This window comes from Theropithecus gelada, chromosome 3 (assembly GCF_003255815.1).
Source record: "Theropithecus gelada isolate Dixy chromosome 3, Tgel_1.0, whole genome shotgun sequence".
Taxonomy (NCBI): Eukaryota; Metazoa; Chordata; class Mammalia; order Primates; family Cercopithecidae; genus Theropithecus; species Theropithecus gelada.
In genome coordinates this window covers 88,590,346-88,614,554 of record NC_037670.1, presented here as the reverse complement: position 1 = coordinate 88,614,554, position 24,209 = coordinate 88,590,346, and the positions used below count along the sequence as shown (strand labels likewise).

The window sequence follows — 24,209 nt, the reverse complement described above, 5'->3', positions numbered from 1 at the left end:
AAAAAAAAAAAAAAAAAAAAAGTGTGTCATGTCTTCATTTTAAAATATGTGTCAGTAGCCTCATGGAACTGAAGAAGCTTAGGTCTTTCTCACAGCTCAGAAATCTCTGGCATGTGTCATCACCTTTGTTAGTGTTTGGTCCCCTAAGATTTTTTTATTGACTTTATGACATGTAGTAGATGCATAATGAAACATTAGTTTAATTAACACATGAATGAATGAACAATGGATATGAATGAAATAAACAAATTTTGGTTTCTAATCAACTTCTCTTAAATTATATACAAATAGCTATTAAATGTGCCTTAGGCATGGTTAAGCAAGTGAAAGAAATCTGATAAACAAGGAGCAAATCCAGGAAAATATAGATTTTGGTATTACTTCATGGAACTGTGAAGCCAGACAGATGCAGAGGGTAGTAAAATATCACTAATTAGGAAAACTCAAAGGAGAAGGTAAATTTGAGTTACTGACAAGTGAGCTACAGAATATTTTTTAAAGAAGTAAAGTTTCAGGAGGACTAGCAGTATCCAGGCAGCCCTCCCTTCTTCCCAAAAAATCCGCGGAAAGGGGGGCCCCCCCCAAAAAAAAAAAAAAAAAAAAAAAAAAAAAAAAAAAAAAAAAAAAAAAACAAGAACATCTGCAAAGGTCAGAACAGGGGACCATCTTCTTAAATGCAAAAATGCAGGTACACAAGATCATGAATGATCAGGGAATTGTGACACCTCCAGAATAAACTAGTAACATTCCACTAATATACCCTAAAGAAATGGAGATCTATGAAATAACTGACAAGGAATTCAGAATACTCCTCTTAAAGATGCTCAGTGAACTACAAAAACATATGGATAGAAAATTAAATAAAATTTGGAAAACAATACATAAACAAAGTGAGAAGTTTAACAAAGAAGTAGAAATAATAAGAAAATAGAAATCTAGAGATAAAGAATATAATGACTGAACTGAAAAATTTGATAGAAAGCTTTACATGCAGACTTGATCAAGCAGAAAAAAGAATTAGTGAGCTGGAAGACAAAACTTTTGAAATTATCCAGTCAGAGAAGCAGTAAGACAAAGGAATGAAAAAAAATAAAGAAATCTTGTGGGAATTATGGAACACCAACAAGAGACCAAACCTTTGCATAATGTAGTTGCAAAAGGAGAAGAAAGAGGAAAAGGGCCAGGAAGTATATTTAAAGAAATAATGGTCGAAACTTTCCTTATTTAGAGATAGATGCCAACATTTAGGTTCAGGAAGCTTAGAAGTCTACAATCAAATTCAACCAAAAGAGGAATTCACCAAAACACATATTAATAATAATCAAACTATTGTGATTCAAAGACAAAGAAAAATTCTAAGAGTATCAAAAGATAAGAAATACACCACATAGAAAGTAGTGCCAATATGATTATCAGCAGATTTCTCAGCAGAAATTCTTCAGGCCAGAAGATAAAGAACACAATTGACCCATGAATAGCATGGGTTTAAACTGATCAGGTCCACTTATACATGAATTTTTTCAGTAAAAGTTACCCAGTTTGCCTGCCTCTCCTGCTCCACTTTTCACTTCCACTTCTTCCACTTCTGCCACTCCTGAGACAGCAAGACCCACCTATTCTCTTCCTCCTTCTCTTTGCACTACTCAACAGGAAGACAAAAAGGATGAAGACCTTTATGATGATCCACTTCCACTTAATAAATAGTAAATATATTTTTTCCTCTTTATGATTTTCTTAATGACATTTTCTTTTTTTTTTTTTTTTTTTTTTTTTTTTGAGACAGAGTCTCGCTCTGTCGCCCAGGCTGGAGTGCAGTGGCGCGATCTCGGCTCACTGCTTTTCTCTACCTTACTTTATTGGTAAGAATACAGTATATAATACATGTAACATATGAAATATGTGTTAAGTGACTATTTATGTTATTGTTAAGTTGATAGTAAGCTGACATCAAAAACAAAATGTGAGATAGAGGAGTAAAAGTATAGAGTTGTTGTATGCAATCAAAGTTAAGCTGTCATCAGTTTGAAATAGACTAAATATAAGGTGTTCTATGTAAGCTTCATGGTAATCACAAAGCAAAAATCTTAGTATTTTTATTTTTTAGACAGAGTCTTGCTCTGTCACCCAGGCTGGAGTGCAGTGGCATGGTCTCAGTTCACTGCAACCTCCACCTCCTGGGTTCAAGCGATCCTTCTGCCTCAGTCTCCTGGGTAGCTGGGATTACAGGCACCCACTATGATGCCTGACTAATTTTTGTATTTTTAGTAGAGATGGGTTTCACCATGTTGGCCAAGCTGGTCTTGAACTCCTGACCTCAGGCGATCCACCCGCCTGGTTATCCCAAAGTGCTGGAATTACAGGCATGAGTCACAGTGCCTGGCCTACAAAAATCTTTAGAAGTACAAAACAAAATTAGAAAGGATTTAAAGCATACCGCTACAGAAAACCATCAAACCACAAAGAAAGACAGTAAGAAAGGAAGAAACAAAAACACTTTCAGAAATTCTCATAAAAATTGAGATTTGGGTAAAAGTAGGAGATACTAGAGTAGGTGGTAGATACAAGGGAAATGTGGCTTTCACCATTAACATTGCCCCATTTGTACCCAGAGGCTAATCAAGTTAGGAGAAATATACATTAGATTGAAATAACTTTTGCACATGGGCTTACATTTAGTTCTTTTGTACTGTAGTTAGCAGGATAATCTGTTTACATTTTAAAGTATGTTTTCCCTCCATCTCTGTCCTTTGTGTATTCTATAAATTTGTGTCCCTATGGTGGGTGTCCTGAAAACTTTTTGTGCCATGACCCTCTTTGGTAATCTGCTAAAATCCCTCCTCAAAAAAAATTGTAAAATGCATAACAAAAATCAAAGAAAAACAGTAATATTAAAATATTTTTAATATTATCAGACTATATTTAATGTGCCATTATAAAATATATACTCCTTCATTAATGCATTAAATAAAATCTAGTGGTGGGGGCCACTAATCACCACATTTTTAAACTTGTGGATATACTGCTATTTTCTAGTTTCTGCAATAACTTAAACATGACATAAACTTACTATGATTCCTATTGGTATCAAAATCACAGGTACTGCTAACAGTGCTGTGGTTGTTGCCCACTTTCATGATTAAATATTAAATTTTAGTTAAAGGATAGTGAAAAGAAAGATGTATTTTTAAAATTCAAGTTTATAGACATTCCGAATTCTATCCACAAACTCCTTAAGAACCTCTGCTAGGATCTCATCCTTTCTCCATCTGAAACAGAAATAAAGGCAGCATGAGACTAAAATTCTCAGATGTACAGTTTCAGAGATATCCAGTTTCTCCCTTTATGCCTCAGAAGATTCTAGGTGAAGAATAATGTTCCCGTGAGGAAGAGGTAGAACTACCCCATTTTGAGGAGATTGGAAGAACATTAAAGGTGATTCCAAGAGACCCAGAGAGCTGACTAAGCTCCAATCTTACCCCAGAGACATGGCTGTGGAGGACACCCCGCTCCCTGGCTGCAGCATCCATGGTCAGCTTGTTGCCCACTGAGCATACAGTTTGGAGACATACTCTCTGGTCAATCCCCCAACAATCTCCCTTGCACCCCTTCCCCCTTCTCCCGTGGAGAACCCACTAGAAGAGAGAGTTCGAACATTTTATAGGATAATCATGACATGAAGAGAGAGTCCAAGCCTTTGACTAATGTTGCACTAAACACAATGTACATATCTAACTACTTTATACCCACGATAAGGTAAACCAGTTGCCAAGCAAAAGATGTCTGAGTTGAAAAGAAGTTGAGAGAAGAAACCAATGACAATAGTTGTAGAAAATATCTGAAAATTAATCACAAATCCTAGCCTCCAAATGTGTTCTAAGTTATTTAGAGGATTTATAGTAGTTGCATACATTTGCATACTCAGATACTTCCTTCCATCTTCAGCAATATTCCAGGATTCTAGACAGTTAAGCAAGTTTTGGAAATATTTCACAGACTCAGTAGGTGCTAAGGTTATAGGCACAGGCCTGGAGAAAACTTGCTATATCAACAAGATGGGAGACTGGTTCTAAGGCAGCTCCCTGGGCCACGTTAGGCCAAGCAGTGAATAAAAGCTGGTAGATGACACCATTTCAATGGCTTGATCTCTAAGTCACTCCTATGATTCCAGAGAAGCCACCACTACCTGAAGGGGGAACTGTGGTTCTACCAACAAAGTTGAAAATAGTTCATATTTTAAAGCCAAAAGTCAATAAGGACAATGAAAAACACAGTTTTAAATTCATATTAGTCCCCTTAGTTCTCTCTGTCCAAGTTCTGGGAGGTTCTAAGAGATGACTAGAAGATAGGGGGAGATGAGCATGATGGGCAGCAGGGTGGGGCCTCTTCTCTGGGCCTGGCCTCTTTGAGTCCCTGTGGTAACAAGGGACTGTTATAATGATAGACATTTGAGATCCTAGGCAAGAGGGAAGGACAGAAGATTCTGGTCCAACTCTTCCATTTTATGAAAACGATGACTCGGAGACTTTAAGTGATTTGCTCAAAACAAGACAGTTTTGGATAAATAATCTAATTCTAAAATGCAGGTTTTCTGACATCTGGCCATTGTGCTTTCCCAACATTAAAGAAAAAAAATTCTAAGTAAATGACAGACTATTTATATCTTGGCTTTCATTGTCCTGTCTTTACAGCAGAAGGGGAAGTGGTAGGTGTGGTTTCCCAATGATGAATCTTGAAGATGAAACCTGGAATGAGTAGGACAAGATGCCAAAAGAACCCAAACCTACTAGATAGACACTGTAAACGCGATCATTTAAAATCCACTCACATCCCATTCCGTGCTTTCTTCTGCTGTAGACACTAGAAAGCTAAAACTTACCTTCCCAGACTTTTTTGCAGCTAGGAGAGACGATGGTAGATCTGATGAATGAAACAATCTCAAGTTGGCTGGGCGTCTTCTGCTGCTTCTTTCATCTTGACTAGAATTTGAGCTTGATGCTGGAGGTACATCAGTCATCCTCAGGGTGGTAGAGCAGGAAGAAAAAATGCTCAGTTCCCAGATAGCATCCTTGAGCTACTGTTCCAGCCCTAATCTACTTCAACCCAGACTTCTTCTCACATGAGGCAGATCAATCTCTTCCTTGAGTAAGTCCATGTTCATCAGATTGTAAGGTGCTTGTATTGAACATAGCCTTATCTTATATTTCAGTCTGAATCAAAAGTGGAATCAAGAATAGCAAAGTCAGGCCAAACCGAATTTCAGCCAGGTAAAGTTCACAGGCTAATCTGAGCTCAAAGCTGACATGAGTCAGCAAAGAAGGCCAGTTGAAAAAGATAAGAAAACTGTCTAGACGAAATACTGAGTTTATATGCAGTGCTTTTAAAGGCCCAGAATGCGATCTGTGGATGTGCCTTAGTTATCTCATTGACATTAGACAGGACAGTGTGATTCAAGGAAGTTACTACTGTACTTCAGGCCACCTATCTTAGTTCCCCTCTTAAGAGTAAAATAAAATGGCCATAAGAGGATGTGAGAAATGGAATACTAAGGCAAAAACATGTCAGCAAACCAGACTGCTCTAAGAATATTGGCACAGTGGAACCTGGAGGCAGCTTGGGGCCTGCTGGAGGAAGCAAGGATGAGAGGCATGCATCAGAAGCAAACTTAGAAGAGGCTGGAGAGCTTTGGTTTCTTGGCCTTATTTCATCCCGCTGGAGACGATTATCTTACCAGACAGTATTGCTGTAGCATTGAAATTTAAAGAATAATATTCTCATGAGTAGACTGCAGTGTGTTTCCCAGTCAGAGAGGATGCTCTGAAGATTTGGTAAAAATAGCTGAAGGTGCACACAGTATGTGCTTGATGTAATTATTCCTGAACGCCATCTCATGTAGGTGGTTTTAAATTAACTCCCCCAGGACCCAATGAGAGAGGGAGAAAAAAAAAAAAAAAGAATTTGAATTGAAAAAGAGTCTTTGCACCGCGCACGGTGGGCTCATGCCTGTAATCCCAGCACTTTGGGAGGCTGAGGCGGGTGGATCCCCTGAGGTCAGGAGTTCAAGACCAGCCTGGCCAACACTGCAAAACCCCGTCTCTACTAAAAGTACAAAAATTAGCCTGGCATGGTGGTGGGTGCCTGTAATCCCAGCTACTCAGGAGGCTGAGGGAGAATAGCTTGAACTCAGGAGGTGGAGGTTGCAGTGAGCCAAGATTATGCTATTGCATTCCAGCCTGGGTGACAAGAGCGAGACTCCATCTCAAAAAATAAATAAATAAATAAAAATAAAAAATAAAAAAAAAGAAGAAGAAAATAAAACGAGTCTTTGAACAATGAAATAAATGCTTCCAAATGCAAAATCATGTACTACCTTAACTTATCAAATAAGAATAAGGGTAATAAAGAGTTATCAATATTATGCTTTGACATTCCCAGAAAGCTAACAAATTGACCCATCCTTAAGATACCCAAATACATTTATAAAAACCTAAGTCATTACTTCTCAATAGTGCAAAACCATTAGACATGTAAGGGAAATTCTGTATTTCAAAATTTGAACTTTAAAGTTGTTTCAAAATGAAAATAACTTTCTTGAACTAACACTGAAACAAAACCATGGATATTTGGAAAAGAACTTCTGGTGAGCTCATCAGCATTTTAAAGGTCTATAAAAGAGGCTTCCCATAACCCCTATCAGTTTGATAGAAACAGTAGGAATTCTCCATCCTCATTACGGGTCCATGTATTAACTTGATCTTCCTTGTGGCTCAGTTAGTTTTTACTTCCCTTGGGTTCTAGTCCTATTATGGAGCAAAGATACTTTGAGCACAGACATGGATTTTTCTCTTTGGAAAGGGGATCCCTTCCATTTTGTCCTGAGGCCAGATGGGGGGACCAAGAATTTAAGCAGACACATTCATCCTCCTATCTTCAGGTACCTCTGAAGAAACTCCTGTACCTCTTCTATAAAAGCACACACCCTCTTTGGGGAAACACACTCTCTCACACATTTTGATGCATCTCTTGGGAGGAAAATTTGGTAAGAGCTATCAACATTTCATACTCATGCTTTTCTTTGACCAAGAAACTCCTTTTGCAGGAATTCAACAGCTACATGCACACATCAGCAAAGACAGATGTCCAAACTTATTTCTTGCTACAATTTTTGTAATAGGTGGAGACTAGGGAAAAAATTAACTGTCCATCAAAAAAATGACAGAGTAAATACATTTTAGAAGAATTTTCACTTCTGGTTATGCTAGAGTAGCTTCTAACAGACTGTCCCCACCATCAAAACAACCAGAAAAGCTGGATGATACACATAAAACATTGTTGAAGGCATTTGAATAGCTGCTAAGGCAAGCAAGGGAAAGGGGACAGCCCAAGTAGGCAGATATCCTGGAAGTTGCTTTCGCTTCTGGGGCACTTGCTGATTCTTAGTGCTGGCAAGATAGTGAAAGTCAATGCAGAAGGCAGCTGTTAAGGAACAGAGAAACCTGCAGAACTTTGGGGACTCTCAAGAACTAAGGAGACAAACGTTGGATTTGGGGGCCTGGTGCAGTGGCTCACGCCTGTAATCCCAGCACTTTGGAAGGCTGAAGTGGACAGATCATCTGAGGTCAGAAGTTCGAGTCCAGCCTGGTCAACATGGTGAAACCCCATCTCTACTAAAAATACAAAAATTAGCCAGACATGGTGGCCACGCATGGTGGTTGAGTAGCCCAGCTACTTAGGAGGCTGAGGCACAAGAATTACTTGAACCTGGGAGGTAGAAGTTGCAGTGAGCTGAGGTCCTACCACTGCACTCCAGCCTAGGTGATAGAGCAAGACCTTGTCTCAAAAAAATAAAATAAAAAATAGAAAATAATAAAAAATTTGGAGCTGGGAGTTGCCAAGGATTTGAGTGGTTAAGATTCTGGTGAAAGAGGAGATGCAGGAGAATAGCCCAAAACCAACTGGTTTCCCTATGAATGAATTGGCAAATATTTTTCTGCAGAGGGCAAGAGATGAAGAAGCTAAATGGAAAGCCACTGAGAAGCAGAGCAGAGGGTGTTTGGAAGACTGCCTCACAGTCCTTAGAAAATAAAAAAAAATGGAGTCCAGGACCTGCCAAAGATGTCCATTTGCCAACCTAGTAAATGCTCCAGATCTCAGTTCTGAGGTTCATGTATTATCCAGGAGGAGATGGTAAAAGTATACTTTGTATTTGACTGTATTTAGTAAAGAATCTCTAGGGAAAAAAACCAAAACAATAGGAAAAGAATATAGTAACAGCAGAAGAAGAGAATAACATAATTTTAAAATTGAATTATCCAAACAAAGGCAAGAAATTTTTAAAAATGAACATAAAACATGATGACAAATAGAAAACAAACGGAACATGATAATTATAAAACCAAATTCGTTAGTAATCACATTACATGTAAATGGACAAATTGGCTAAATTTAAAGACAAAGATGGTCACTCTGGGTGGGGGTGAAACAGTTGTAGGCTGCTTATGAGAGACACATTTTTAATATAAGGACACAAAAAAGTTTGAAAGTGAAAGAACGGGGAAATAGATTCCATGAGTAGAAGACACTGTGAATGCCCTTGGCATTCGCTATGACTTTCCAGATGTCTTTCAGTGGCATGTAGCACTGGGTCTCGCCTGAGGACATTCTTTAACCCTGGAAGCAGGCTGATGGGGAATACAGGCTGGTGGAAAATGGGACAGAGTAGAAATTCTGAGGAGCTGATGCCCTTAGGAGCAGCCCTTGTCTAGTGAGGATGTGAGCTGGCAGTAAATACTCCAGCTTGCTCACCTTCAGGTGGAGAAATTCCAAGGCGTTTCCATGCAGTCTGCCAGCAAAGCCACTGAGGAGCCTAGAGGAGAATTCCAAGAGGGGAAGTGAGCCCCAGCTGTCCACAGCCAACATCTCACTAGTGCATCCAGTGTCAGCTTCCTTCCCTTCCGTGTCTACTCAGGTGACATTACCAGTGTTCCTAGGTTTACTTCTCACCTTCTGTACTCAAAGTCTGCTTCTCAGGGACACCAGCTTAATACACCATGCAAACTTTAGCCCCTTAAAACTAGTATGATTACATCAATATACAAAGTAGAATCTAAGGCAAGAAGCGTCACTAGAGAGTAAGAGGGGTGTTTCTTATATATAAAATGGCTAATCCACCAACAAGAGATAATAACTTAAAAATACATGCACTTGATATTATGGCTTTAAAATATATAAAAGCAAAAATTGATGGAAACAAAAAAAAAGGAAATGAATCTATTACCAAAATCAAATCTATTACCAAAAAGCAAATCTATTACCAAAATGCAAGTTGATAAGACACTTCTCTGAATACCTAATAGAACAGGTAGGGGGGAAAAAAGGAAATATGTATGTAGATTTGAACAACACAATTAACAATTGAATACACATTCTTCCTAAGTGCATGGACCATTTACTAACACTGATATTATGTTGGACCATAAAGCAACTTTCAGAAAATCTCAAAGGACTGAAATCATACGCAGTATGTTTTATGATCAGGATACAACTAAACTTAAAAAAAAACTAGAAAATACTATTTGGAAATTATACAATAATAATAATAGTGCATAGGTTAAATGAGAAATTCCAATAAAAATTAGAAAATATTTTCACTTGACTAATAATGAAAATTCATTATATTGAAACTCATGGGATGTAGCTAAAGTTGCATTTGGGGAGGGGATTTATGCAGTAAATGCATATTTTAGAAAGAAGAAAAGTTGAAATGGCAATTAGCTAAGTATTATCAAGAAATTAGAAAAAGAACAGCAAATTAAACCCAAAGTAGATGAAAGTCAATTTTTAAAATGAGAAGAAATTAATGACTAGAAAATGAGCATGAAATACAGAAATATAAAAAGCTAAAAGTTTATCATTTGAAAAGATTAGTAAGATTAATGGACATCTACAAGGACAGATAAAAAAGAGACAAGTCACAAATTATCAATGTCAGAATGAAAAGGTGTACATCACTACAGACAATAGAGATATTAAAAAACAAGAGTGAGGCTAGGTGCAGTGGCTCACACGTGTAATCCCAGCAGTTTGGGAGGCTGAGGCAGGAGGATTGCTTGAGCTCAGGAGTTTGAGATCAGCCTAGGCAACATGGTGAAACCTCGCCTCTACTAAAAATACAAAAAATAAAATAAATAAATAATTAGCTGGATGTAGTGGTGTGTGCCTGTGGTACTAGCTACTCAGGAGGCTGCGGTGGGAGGATTGCTTGAGCCTAGGAGGTGGAGGTTACAGGGAGCTGAAATCACACCACTGCACTCCAGCCTGGGCAACACAGCCAGACCCCATCTCAAAAAAAAAAAAAAAGATATGAGGAACTACTTTATGCCAATAAATTTGGAAATGTAGGGAAAATAAGAAAGTTCCTATAAAAATAGACCTCACCAAAATTGATGAACAGAAATCCAAAACTTAAATCGCTCTTTATCTAGTAAAGTAATTGAACCTATAAATTAATACTTTTCCATGAACAATTTCCTCAGCCCAGATGACTTCACTAACGGATTCTTCCTAAAATTCTTTAAGATAAAAGAAAAAGAAGAAACACTTCCCAACATATTTTATGATGCCAGCAAAACTTTGATATTAAATTCTGGAAAGAACATTACTCAAAAGGAAATTACTTGCCAAGTTCTTTCATGAAATATATATAAGAATTTTTGTAAAAGCAGTAAATTAAATCCAGTGATATATAAAATGGTTACTACATCATGACTACGTGACTTTTGTTCCAGGAATGCTAAAGTGTTAAAGTCTGAGAACAAAGCAATGTAATTAGACACATTAACAAAGTGAAATAGAAAATCACATGATTATGTCAATAGATGCAAAAAAGTATTTGATGTGAGTCAAAAATCTATTTTTTTTCTTGTCAGATGGGTAATGTGCTGATGGTGTAAGAACATTTAAGGGAGGCATATCTCACACATGAGCGTGAAAAAACCCAATCGTCACACTTATGAACTACAAAAGGATTTCAAAATCTATTTGTGATAAAATGTCTTAGCAAATTAGAAATAGAAAAGAATTTTATTAATCTGGAAAAAAGTATATACAAAAAATATGAAATACGGTTAAAATAAAATTTAGAAGTTCTAAGCAAATGGAGAAAAATACTACCTATACCTTCTATGCAGATATCCAATTGAATTAGTATCATTTATTTTTAAAGACCATTCTTCCCCCCTCTATACAGAAACTAAGTCGTATTTGAGTCATTGGATATGAATGGATATGTTTTTATATTTCCTACTATCCACTCTACACTGTCTTAATGACTGGAACTTTATAATAAGCCACAGTGTCCTGTATGTATAGTCTCCAGTTTTTTTCTTCTTAAGGTTATCTTGAATATTATGCCCTTTGCATTTTCACACAAATGCTAGAAACAAATTGTTGACTTCTTAGAAAAACTTTGCTGGGTCTTAACTGGCATTGTGTTGAATCTATAATCAATTTGGGTAGAACCTTTTCAATATCAGTACTTTCAACCCGTAAATATGTTATTTCCCTTCCTTTGCTTAGCATTTTAAAATTTTCTCTTAGTGATATTTCATAATTTTTGTGTAAGTTATGGCATAAGGGTGGGTAGAGTCTTTTTTTTTCTTTTTACTGTAAGCCTTTTGTACTGGTTACTTTGTTTCTATTTATGAGCATGTTACTTTTTCACTAAAAAAAAAAAAGAAAAGGAAAAAATATTAAGTTTAAAACACAAAACGAAACCCACACAAACTATATCCGGGGAAGTAACCCTGTTGGTTGCCTAACAGCCATCCTCCTATTCTTCTTTGCTGTCACAGCAAATTTTTTTATTTGGGTTTACTCTCAGGGAGAAGCGAATCCATCTCGCAATCCAGGATAAATTCTGCCTGATTGAATTCAACTCCTGATCTCCCCCCATTCCCCTTGTTAGAGAACGGGTTAGGCAGAAGCTCAAAACCAGGAAGGAAGGAGGAAGTGGGCGCTAAGAGCATCCACACAAAATTCTAGCATTTGTTTAAAAAAAAAAAAAGAAAAGAACAATCACACAGAAAACTGCACATTTTGGTACAAAAATACAGTTAGAAGGAGTTAGTTCTAGTGTTCAATAGTAGGAAGGGAAACTATAGTTAATAATTTATTGTATACACCAAAATGGCTAGAAAAGAAGATTTGTAATGTTTCCAACACAGGGAAAAGATATATATTTGAGGTGATGGATATTCAAATTACTCAAATTTTACCACTGTACATCATATACAGGTATCAGAATATCACATGTACCCCCAAAGTCTATATAACTATTATATATCAATAAAAAATGCAAACCTTTCTTCAAACAAATGTTGGTGTATCTGAATGAAACCAAATCTAGGGACAAACATTTAACAATCCCTCAGGGAGCTAATCTCTGAGTCAAAGCCATCATGTCTTGATGACAGAGCAGAAAGGTGGAGAGAACCTCTGCCTTGATGACATAATTGAACAGCTGAATTAACTTATGACAGAGATGCCCTATCTTTGGGCTTCTTATGTGGGGAGAGAGTTTTCTATTACTTCCAGCCAAGCCATCCTAACTGTCGTGACACTCTTGCTGTGAAGTGAGCAGCCTTGGAGAAGGAAGATTTAGTGGGAGTGCTCGGACTCTGCACTCTCCTTCATGCTTCCAGGTGCCAGCTGTCCTTCCAACAGCACACATCTCTGAGAATAATGCCCTAGATCTCCACAGGACCATTTTCCTCGCTCCGGCAGTTAAAATGGGCCCCTGAAAGCAGTTGGATGAGGGGTAATGCCTCATACAGGCCTGTGTTTTCCATCTCTGAGACTCAAGAGAACCAACCTAACAGTGTTTCTCCCATGGTCCTGTTGTTGCTCGGAGATCTTAGTTTCTGGCCTCAAAAATCTATTCTAGTTACTTGAAGCAGAAAGAGGCCTCAGAACCTATTCTAGTTACTTGAAGCAGAAAGAGACTTATTAAAGGGTAGAGTCTGAAGGAGTGGGTGGCAAAGATGCAGGCTTTAGGTTGAGCTTCCAGAAACAACTCCGGAAACCTCACCACAGAACCAGGCTGCCAAGAACACTGCTGCTCCTGCCTCAGTCAGGAAGTCGCAGAATCTGGAACCTTCCACCAGGGCCACCAGCTCCAGGCCACACTGCCTCTGCCTCAGTTTGGTCTAGGAAGAGGATGCTCACAGCCTGTTTCTCTCCTTATATAACTTACGCCCTTCATAACTCAGAGTTGTTAAAAACTTTTTATTAACGCTTAATAGTATACATGAAAAAAATGGGACATTTCATTAGTGTTATAATTCAATTTTGAATCAAAGTCTCAAGCAACTGGATCTGATCTAAATCACATCTGAATTCTATCAGCAAGTGAGGTTGGGAAAGTGATGGTGTCTGGAGTCCTAGGAGTCTAGAAAGGCCTTCCAGTAGATCTTGAAGGACATCCAGTCCACACTATCCACACCAGTCTTTAAAATTGAAATGATACATCCTCATATCAGAGCCTGACCCTTCTTCAAATCCAACTTACCAGAAGAGAAGACAAGACTCTTTAATAAGCCTACAGGCTCGTCAGTTCTATCACCTGAAGTGCAGGTTGCTCTCTGCAGCATTTGTGTCATCTACATAATAGGAAGTCAATATCTTCCTAGAAAGTCTGCCTTCAATGTGGCAAAATGAACTTGTCATTCCCACAGTCACCTTTAATGTTTTATTCTCAGTAAAATAAGGATTCTGCTGTTGCATGGGTTGGTGAAACTAGAAGTATGGGACACGTGCTAATAATAACGGAAGACAAACTGTAACTGGTCAGAATAACACAAAGCCAGTCTCATCTCAGCACGATGGGTGCTATTTCAGAATCCTCAGTTTGTGCCTGCACATGCAAAGTGGAGGAGAGAATTGCAGCTACTATCAGAATACATTCAAATCTAAAAAATATATTGTTTCCTGCAATTATATGGATGTATCAGGTAGATTTTGAGGTAATTTTGGTCCAAATAATCTTGGTAATTGCCACAGTTCTCTTGTACTTCTAGATACTGCTAAAAATACATAGCAATAGAAGCAGTGCTATCAATAAACTCTTTCAATTTCACAGGTTCTCTGGGAAAGAAAATACAGAATCAAGAAATTTCCCTGCTTCCAAATCTAACAAAACGCACAAAATAAGTAAGGATAGCCAAAGGGGGAAAAATGTTAGGAGCTTTCAAACCAAGGAAGGAGTATCATCATACTATAAGGGTTTAAAAATATCATCTACAGAAAGAAGATTCTGGAAATTGACTGTAGCTTATGCTGGACTCCTCTGGAAGCAGTACAATGGACAAAAATATGAAGAAACAATGACTGAAAAAGCTCACTGATACCCTTTAATTTGGAAGGAAGTAGGCTAACTGTGAGGAATGATAGTTGGAGAAGAAGCTCAAAAGAAAAGATTCAGAATCCCTTTAAATGATTGCCTCTCTATACCAAGAGGGAAAAGTAGATATTCATTTATTAGAGACAAGAAGAACTACAAAGAATTAGGATTGGTTTGTTTCACTAGCTGGGAAAATGAAACACAATATGCAAGCAGAAAAGGGACAATAGGGACAAACTCTTTATTCATCCTTTTTTTTTCACAATTTTCCTACCTAAATCCCAGAAGGGAGCAGGAGAAGCAAGCAGGGAGAGGAGAGGGGAAAAGAATCACTGAAGGCAGCTTGTCTTTGAGATAAGAAAAGGCTCTGAGTTCATGTGGGACCTGGTGAACAACCTGAAAGCCACCGGCTTTTATCACAGGATCAGAAATAGCTCCAACTCCGCAGAGTAAACCTCAGTACAGGATTTTTAACTAACTTATAGGGAAAGCAGAGTAAAAATTCCCCAACTGTGATACCTATAGCCCTGGTTCCACACTTTCTACCAGACCTCACTCAGTCCCATCCTTGCTACCATCTCAGACAACAGAAAAGCAAATATAACACAACTCTTGAATACGGAAGGCCTAAGTTAGCTCTTATCTCTGAGATAAAGAGTCAATGGGAGCCCAGATAGCATGGTAAGAAAACAAAGGAAAATCTATTATAAACAGAAAGGTAAAAGTAAGGCCCAAGTAGAGATTTCTTTTATTAAAAAATAAATAACTTGAAAATTAAAAAAATAACGAAAGTAATAGAGGAAAAAAGTCAAGAATGAGAAGTAGCTTGTTAATTAGGAAAGCTTTTGGCTGCAAGTAGCAGAAAACCCAGCTACCAGTGGTTTAAACCATATGGTCATTTATTACTTAATGAGACATCTAAAGGCTGTAAGTCCCAAGACTGGTTAGGCAGCTCAGATTTTGTCAGGCACCTAAGCCCTTTTGGTCTTTGCATTCTGCCAGCCACAGCGTACTTTCAATCTTGCTCCTCATGACCACAGGATGGCTACCACAGCTCTGAGCATCACCTCCTAAGTATCATCTCCAAAGTAGGAAGAGAGGGAATTATGGCAAAGGACATGCCTCTTCCTTGACAGAGAGAAAACCCTTTTTTAGAAGCCCCCAGCTGACTTACCCTAATATTTCAATGGCCAGAAACAGGTCAGAAATTCAACCGTAAACCAATCGTTGGCAAAGGTGAGAGAGTTACCATAATTCAGCCCCTTGGCTGGAAATACAGATGTCAGGGATCTATTGACAAAGAAGAAGGCAGGGGCCAGGTGCAGTAGCCCACACCTGTAATCCCAGCACTTTGGGAGGCTGAGGTGGGTGGATCACTTGAGGTCAGGAGTTCGAGACCAGCCTGGCCAACATGGTGAAACCCTGTCTCTACTAAAAATACAAAAATCAACTTGGTTTGGTGGTGGGTGCCTGTAATCCCGCTTACTCAGGAGGCTGAGTTTGCAATGGACCAAGCCAAGCACTCAAGCCTGGGCAACAGAGTGAGACTCTGTCTCAAAAAAAAAGAAAAAAAAAAAAAAGGCAGGAGTAGCGACTAGGTGGACAGACAAAATAACCATTGTTCAGTTCAACTTACTCAAATTTGTTAAGAGAAATACTAGAGGAAATAAAACAGATTATATGTTTTCCAATTGCCAAAATAAGAAATAAAAAAATGATCCTAGATCTTAAAGGATAGAAAACAAAGGAAACACAAGACTACTAAAAACAAACCAAAAAAGTAACATAAAAGAAGATGATGAAATATTAAAAATATATTCAGCTTAATGAAAAATTACTAGAAAATCAAAAACACAGGAAAAAAAAAGAGAGAGCAGTGATGGCAGATGTGGAACAAGCCTTAACTACATATTAACCCATATTACTAAAGTAGTGTGGTTCTTATACCTGTATAGGCAGAAAGACCAATGGAATAAAACAGAAAATCCAGAAATCAACACACATAGGAATTTATTACTGTATATGCTAAAGGCGGCATCCCAAAGCTGGCAGTCGTGGGCGGGCGGGGATGGGGGACAGAGGAATTATAGACTTCTCAGTAAACGGCATTGAAAACTAATTGCCAATATAGAGGAAAAAACCTTGAAACCTTAATTTATTCACTATATCAGGACAGAATCTAAGTTTTTATGTAAAAAAAAAAAAGAAAAAGAAAGCAAAAGAAAAAAGGAAAGAAAAAATAAATTAAACATAAAATAAGCACAAGAAAAAAACATGAACAAATTTACTTTTTACCATAGAGCAGGGATTGGCAAATATTTTTCATAAAGTGTCAAATGTTGTAAATATTTTAGATTTGTGGGCTACCACCCTCTCCAAACATCTTTCGCCACAACATAAACTGCTCGAAAATATATAGTATTAAATAAGAAATGTTGTCTACTATTCTATTTAGTGGTTATACATAGTTCCACCCAAAATATAGTATTTTCTCATCATTCACTGTTATACTGAAAACTTTATGTAGTATGTATTTACCACAATTTTAAAGTCACAACTACTCAATTATGCCATTGTAGTGCAAAAGCAACCATAACAAATGAGTGTGGCTGTGTTCCAAAAAAACTTTATTTGCAAAAACAGGTGAGAGACTAGATTTGGTCCTTAGCCCTATTTCACAAACCTCTGCTGTAGAGTGTGGAAGGCCTTTTAAATAAACTAAGAACTAAAATTCAGAAGCACACAAGAAAAGATTGACACATTCAACTTTAAATTTAAAACTTCTCTAAGGCAAAAACAACACATTAAACAAAGTCAAAAGATGAGTGACAAACCACAAATTAATTTTTGCAACTCGTTTCACAAAAGGATAAACTCTCAAATATATAAAACCTTCTAGAAGCTGTATCCCTCAGTGCCACTTTTTCTTTCTTCCTGATCATTCCATCCAGCAGACCAACATGCTCCCTTTTTCCCCATCTTAAAAGACACATCTCTTGATGTCATTTCCCTCACCAGTTACTGTCCCTTTTACTGCTTTCCTTTGCGGTGAAACGCCCTGAATTGTCTCCAATATCTTCTTTTTCTCTCTTAAATCCTATCTAGTGTCTTTCCTTCTGCCACTCTACTGAAACTGTTTTTTGTCAAGACTCCCACATTGCTCAAGCCGGAGGTCAGTTTTAGCCAGTGGTCAATTTGATTTTACTTTTCAGCAATTGATGCAGGAGTTCATTTCCTCTTTCTTGAAAAAATGTTTGCACATGACGTCTAGAATACCAAACTTCAAACTATTTTGATTTTCCTCTACCTCTCCGGTCTCTCATTCTCAGGCTACTTTGCTCTTCCTTTCTCACCTAGTGACCTCTCAATGTCAGCTCACTGCAGGACTTGATGTGGACGCCTTCTTGCTTCTTTCTGCACTCAATTCCTTGGTTATCTTATCTATTGTCACACCTTTAAATGTCATCAAAAGGCAAACAACTCCTGAATTTATTTATCAAGGCCTGATCTCTCTCCTTAACTCCAGATTCAGACATACAACTGACATCTCGGGGTCTAATAGACATCCAAATCTTGACATATCTTCAACTGAGCTCCCAATGCCAACCCCAAACCTACTCCCCATTACTGTTGGACGCAACCCCATTCTTTCAGTTACTCTGGCCAAAAAATCTGCAGTCATCCTTGGCTCTCTTCCTTCTTTCTTGCACGTTGTTTGCTCTACTTTTAAAATATATCTGGAATCCAGCCATTTTTCACCCCTTCCCTGCTACCACTCTGGTCATGCCCTCCTTAGAGTCATCATGTCAGGTTTTACATGGTCTCAGATGCTCTGCCCCAGTGATTTATGTGGCTCACTCCTTCACCTTCTTCAGGTCTTTGTGACTTTCTGCATAGCACTCATCACTGTCTCACAAACCAAGTCATTTACTTGTAAAATTCTGTCTATTATTCATTTTCTGTTTAAACTCTAAACCTAGTATGTATTTTGTTTTTAAATATATTCCAAGTACTTGGAACAGTTCCTGGCCACAGTAAGCTCTCAAAATATTTATTAAAAGAATGAATATAATTGATTTTAAGAAGATCAACAACCCAGAAAAAAGGTCAAAGAATATTTTAGATATTCTTATATAATATCTAATATTATATATAATAGAAAAATTTTACAGAAAGGTAAAAAATGGCTTGTAAATACATGAAAAAATGCTTAATCTCATTTATAATAAAAGAAATGAAGCTTAAGGTAATTCAAAATACCTTTTCCCCTTCCCCCTTTTTTAATTGTCATATTGTCAGAATCCAAAATGTGACTATACTTGGTTCAGGCTGTGGGAAAATGACATCTTTTAGATTGTTAGTGAGTGTGGGACTTTTTAAATCCCCTATGTACAGCAATTTGGCAACTATGTATAAGATTTACAAATGTCTGTTGAACCCAGAATCCCACTTTGTTTTTTTTCTTTCCCACTTACCTGGGCTGGAGTGAAATGGAGTGAAGATGGCTCACTGGGAGCTCAACCTCCCAGACTAAAGCGATCCTCCCACTTTAGCCCCCCAACTAGCTGAGACTACAGGCTCGTGACACTATACCCAGCTAATTTTTTTGTATTTTTAGTAGAGGCAGGGTTTTGCCATGTTCGCTAGCTCAGATTGGTCTTGAACTCCTGAGCTCAAGTGATCCTCCTGCTTCAGCCTCTCAAAGTGCTGGGATTACAGATGTGAGCCATGGTATCCAGCCTCACAATCCCACTTTGGAGAAACTTTCCTACAACTATACCTGTACATCTAAAAAATGACAAATTTATAAAGTTATTAGTTTCATTATTTTTAATAACAAAAGACTGGAAACAAAGTGCACATTATAGAGGACTGGTAAAAAAAATTACAATACATCTATACAAAGAAATAGTTTCTGTCAAAAATTGTTTTTAATAAAGATCAAAGATGGCTTTCAGTTCTAAAATGGAAAGATGTCCAAGATAGAGTATTAAATAATAAAATCAAGATGCCAAGCAAAGTGTATAGCATGTTGCATTTGTTTATAAGAAGAAGAGAAATATAAGAACATATATTCATTTTTGCTTTTATTTGCATAAAGAAAGTTGGGGAAGACATGCAAAAAGTTAATTAAAAAATTACCCCAGTGGGAGGCAGGAAAATGAGAGAAACGCTGACAGGAATAGGAGCAAGACTTTTCAAGTTGCATCTTTAAAAAAAATTTCGGCCGGGCGTGGTGGCTCACGCCTGTAATCCCAGCACTCTGGGAGGCCGAGGCCAGCGGATCACGAGGTCAGGAGTTTGAGACCATCCTGGCTAACACGGTGAAACCCCATCTCTACTAAAAATACAAAAATTAGCCGGGCATGGTGGTGGGCACCTGTAGTCTCAGCTACTCGGGAGGCTGAGGCAGGAGAATGGCCTGAACCCGGGAGGCGGAAGTTGCAGTGAGCTGAGATCATGCCACAGGATCACTGCACTCTAGCCTGGGCAACAGAGCAAGACTCTGTCTCAAAAAAAAAAAAATTTCAAATGAAAATTCAAAAAATTAATCAAAAGAAATTATGTGTATGCATTAACAAATTTTAAAATAATTTTTAAAACTACATGATATAAATGTACATAGCATAAACTCTCTAAGAGAAAATAATCCTCAGATTATTTCTTAAAATTAAACTATTAGATTATAATCCTTTATCATTCTTAAATTTAATTTTTATATAATGGATAATATGTGGTCTTCTAGGTTACTAGAAAATATAAATGTTGCGTCCTTATCATCCCTTGCTTCTCTCACATCTAAACTAATTGTGCCTTTTCTCTGTCTTATTTTCATAATTCCAGTTCCACTAAGAAAGTTCCCATCTCAAGAGGATGCTGTTTGATTTCTTGTTATTTGCCATCTGTGTGATCCACGGGGAAAAAAAAGGTATTAAAGAAGAGAAGCATATTAATGTTATTACTCCTTTCTAACTTTACAGAGTGGCTATTCTTTTAAATTCTTTTGAGACAAACACCTGAAAGAAAATATTGATATGTGAGATAAGCAATAAGCAGTGTTCGAACACATGCATATGTTAAAGGACACCATTAAAATGAAAAATAACTCTAGAAAGGAAACAAAGCATGCAAAATTGCCTTATGTCGCTTGCTAGAAGTAAAATAAATGTTGAAAAACTAAGTTTGTTTCTTAAAAAGCAAGCAGAGCTAAAGGTATATCTTGCAATATATAGTTTACTAGTGACAAACCTCATATATTGATCTCTATATCTGACTTCTGACTATTGATCAGTTTCCATGGTGCCATGGTGGTGGTAGGGGTGGTGGGTAGTTGTTGTCTATTGGACCCCTAAAATCCTAACAAACTTCAGCTACAAGTTATACATATAATGACACGCCAAGTCTCAGGGTCATTTAACACATTTTTATTGAGCACCTACTAAGAGTCAAGTATCTTCCAAGTATACAAGTCTGTTACTCCAAATATGGGGATTTTAATGGTTAGCAAAATAAAACGTGTATCCTTGCTCTCAGGAAGCTTACAATTATGAAATGTTAGACACATCAAACTAAAAATAACACTTTGACTATATACCTAAAAAGAGCTATCTTTAAAGATAAAGTTCTTTAAAGGATCTTTAAAGGTAAAGTATAAGATATTGTGGGATCATACAATGAGGGAGTTGGAGAGGAACCTAACCTAAATTGAGGGATCATGGAGAAATGACATATAAAGTAAATGTGAAGGATAAGTGGGAGTTTGCTGGCAGAGAAAATAAAATGAGGAAGGGCCCCGGGCAGGAAGTAGTTTAACATGCTCAGGACCCTCAAGTTGTCTATTATGTTCACTAACCTATGGTTTATGTAAAATATTTAAATTCTAAATCAATGTTCTGCATACTTTCTATAAAGAGCCAGAGAGTAAATACTTTAGATGTTGTGAGTCATACAGTGTCTGTTGTAACTTCTCAAGTTTGTCATTGCACCAAGAAAGCAGCCATAAGCAATATGTAAATGAATAGGCATGGCTGTGTTCTCACAAAACGTTGTTTACAAAAACAGGTGGTAGGGAGGTGGCCCATAGGTTACAGTTTGCCAATCCCTGTTCTGAGTTACATCAGGCCTTTCTAAAGCTCAGTTATAAACTTCAGTTGCATAAAGATATTTATTTTGATCAATACATATTTATGGGAAATCTATTGTCAATTTATTTGTGTTGCTATAAAAGAATACAAGGTAATTTATAAAGAAAAGAGGTTTATGGCTCATGGTTCTGCAGGCTGTGCAAGAAGCATGGCACTAGTACCTGTTTCTGATGAGAGCCTCAGGCTGCTTCCACTCATGGCAGAAGGTGAAGGGGAGCTGGTGTGTGCAGAAATCACATGGCAAGAGAGAGCAAGCAAGAGAGAGAGGAGGGAGGTACTAGGCTCTTTTAAACAACCAGCTCTTACAGGAACTAATAAAGCAAGAACTCATCCATTACTACAAAGACAACACAAAGCCATTCAAACCCCTGTGACCCAATCACTTCCCATTAGGCCTCATCTCCAACATTGGGGATCAAATTTCAATATAAGATTGGAGGGGTCAAACAAACCAAACTATAGTACCTATTGAGTGCTGGGAATCAGAATAGAGATGCATCGTCCCTTCTATTAAGTTAACATAACAAAATTTATAGATATTAAACAAATAGTAATACAATAAATAAAGAGTCCATATAAGATTGAACTGTAGGTATATGTAACTAATAAGAAATTTAGGTCCTGTAAGAGCATATAATAGAGGAACTAATCCAGGCTGGAAGACCAGGAAAATCCTCCATAGAAAAGTGATATTTCTTTCTTTCTTTTTTTTTTTTTTATTATACTTTAAGTTCTAGGGTACATGTGCACAACGTGCAGGTTTGTTACATATATATACATGTGCCATGCTGGTTTGCTGCACCCATTAACTCATCATTTACATTAGGTATTTCTCCTAATGTTATCCCTCCCCCAAACCCCCATTCCACGACAGGCCTTGGTGTGTAATATTCTCTGCCCCGTATCCAAGTGTTCTCATTGTTCAATTCCCACCTATGAGTGAGAACACGTGGTGTTTCGTTTTCTGTCCTTGCGATAGTTTGCTCAGAATGATGTTTTCCAGCTTCATCCATGTCCCTACAAAGGACATGAACTCATTTTTTTTTTTTTTTATGGCTGGATAGTATTCCATGGTGTATATGTGCTATATTTTCTTTATCCAGTCTATTATTGATGGACATTTCAGTTGGTTCCAAGTCTGCTATTGTGAATAGTGCCTCAATAAACATATGTATGCATGTGTCTTTACAGTAGCATGATTTATAATCCTTTGGGTATATACCCAGTAATGGGATGGCTGGGTCAAATAGTATTTCTAGTTCTAGATCCCTGAGGAATTGCCACACTGTCTTCCACAATGGTTGAACTAGTTTACAGTCCCACCAACAGTGTAAAAGTGTTCCTATTTCTCCACATCCTCTCCAGCACCTGTAGTTTCCTGACTTTTTAATGATTGCCATTCTAACTGGCATGAGATGGTATCTCATTGTGGTTTTGATTTGCATTTCTCTGATGGCCAGTGATGACAAGCATTTTTTCATGTGTCTGTTGGCTGCATAAATGTCTTCTTTTGAGAAGTGTCTGTTCATATCCTTTGCCCACTTTTTAATGTGGTTGTTTTTTTCCTGTAAATTTGTTTGAGTTATTTGTAGGTTCTGGATATTAGCCCTTTGTCAGACGGGTAGATTGCAAAAATTTTCTCCCATTCTGTAGGTTGCCTGTTCACTTTGATGGTAGTTTCTTTTGCTGTATAGAAGCTCTTTAGTTTAATTACATCCCATTTGTCAATTTTGACTTTTGTTGCCATTGCTTTTGGTGTTTTAGTCATGAAGTCCTTGCCCATGCCTACGTCCTGCATGGTATTGCCTAGGTATTCTTCTAGGGTTTTTATGGCTTTAGGTATAACATTTAAGTCTGTAATCCATCTTGAATTAATTTTTGTATAAGGTGTAAGGAAGGGATCTAGTTTCAGCTTTCTACATATAGCTGGCCAGTTTTCCCAGCACCATTTATTAAATAGGGAGTCCTTTCCCCATTTCTTGTTTTTGTCAGGTTTGTCAAAGATCAGATGGTTGTAGATGTGTGGTATTATTTCTGAGGGCTCTGTTCTGTTCCATTGGTCTATCTCTCTGTTTTGGTACCAGTACCATGCTGTTTTGGTTACTATAGCCTTGTAGTATAGTTTGAAGTCAGGTAGTGTGATGCCTCCAGCTTTGTTCTTTTTGTTTAGGATTGTCTTGGCAATGCGTGCTCTTTTTTGGTTCCATATGAACTTTAAAGTAGTTTTTCCCAATTCTGTGAAGAAAATCATTGGTGGCTTGATGGGGTTGGCATTGAATCTATAAATTAACTTTATAATGATATTGATTGTTATAAATCAATATCTATTCATGATATTGATTCTTCCTACCCATGAGCATGGAATGTTCTTCCATTTGTTTGTGTCCTCTTTTATTTAGTTGAGCAGCAGTTTGTAGTTCTCCTTGAAGAGATCCTTCACATCCCTTGTCAGTTGGATTCCTAGGTATTTTATTCTCTTTGTAGCAATTGTGAATGGGAGTTCACTCATGATTTGGCTGTCTGTTTGTCTGTTATTGGTGTATAAGAATGCTTGTGATTTTTGCACATTGATTTTGTATCCTGAGACTTTGCTGAAGTTGCTTATCAGCTTAAGGAGATTTTGTGCTGAGACAATGGGGCTTTCTAAATGTACAATCATGTCATCTGCA

At 37.5% G+C, this 24,209-nt stretch overlaps 1 non-coding gene across 1 annotated transcript; it reads right to left on the bottom strand.

Annotated features, from left to right (window-relative positions):
- Positions 1–10,919: 10,919 nt before the first annotated feature.
- On the bottom strand, positions 10,920–11,025 carry LOC112621970. The gene has a single exon (XR_003118888.1). It is a non-coding gene; the product is annotated as a small nucleolar RNA U13 (small nucleolar RNA).
- Positions 11,026–24,209: the final 13,184 nt, after the last annotated feature.